The sequence below is a fragment of the Penaeus monodon genome, chromosome 34 (assembly GCF_015228065.2).
Source record: "Penaeus monodon isolate SGIC_2016 chromosome 34, NSTDA_Pmon_1, whole genome shotgun sequence".
Lineage (NCBI taxonomy): Eukaryota > Metazoa > Arthropoda > Malacostraca > Decapoda > Penaeidae > Penaeus > Penaeus monodon.
Genome location: NC_051419.1, coordinates 10,068,286 through 10,069,028, shown reverse-complemented (window position 1 = coordinate 10,069,028; position 743 = coordinate 10,068,286). Strand labels below are relative to the sequence as shown.

The 743-nt window shown below is 40.5% G+C and overlaps 1 protein-coding gene across 1 annotated transcript in view; it reads right to left on the bottom strand.

The window, feature by feature from the left end:
- Window positions 1-593, bottom strand: part of LOC119594579 (nephrin-like) — a gene marked incomplete at its 3' end in the record, with an annotated part of 109,909 nt that extends 109,316 nt beyond the window's left edge. Inside the window, 1 exon segment of the mRNA XM_037943616.1 lies at window positions 257-593.
- Window positions 594-743: the final 150 nt, after the last annotated feature.

The following is a 743-nucleotide window of genomic DNA, read 5'->3' as shown; positions in this document are numbered from 1 at the left end:
CATGTCCGAAGGAGCTGTTGTGCTACACAGGTAACAAAGTCATGAATAAAATGAGGTATATTTCACCACATATCAACCCCGCCACAAATAACACTTAATCTTGCAATTCATAAAGTTCTCGTTTTTTTTTTTTTTATCTTTCTGTATGTTTATGGGGAAAATATCCATCAATTTTAAAGTACGAAGCGTTTTGTTAATTATGCACTTAGTGGTTTTTTTTAGCGTTGGAAACACCGGTGTGGGTTGAACCGCTAACCGAAAGGCAACACCAATGACTGGATCTCGGCGAGAGGAAACGGCCGGTATGCGATCCCCTCGCCGCCTCGACACAGACTGAAGCGATCACCTCCAGTCCGGCCGACCCATAGTAACTGCGATGTCGTGAGTTAATATTTACATTTATCTATTTTTTTTCCTCGTATCTCTCCCCCCCCCCCCCTACTGACGTTGAAAGACTGAAGTGAAGAGAGGAATAAAGAGGAAATATTTATATATCTTTTATCGAAGGATGGCACATGTGGACGAATGGTGAAGTTATAAAAACAACAGCGGGGACTCAACATTTCCAAATAGTTTTATCGCTTGAATTCCCATAGTCTGCCCATCGAGTGGATCCAAATTGTTGAGCTTTGAGTCTCTTTGCTATAAGCGATCAATCAACGCACCATTTTTTAAGAGTTTGTTTGAATGCTTGTTATTGTGTTAGTTGATCATTGGTATCAGTCTTCTTTTTAGTCTTTGTG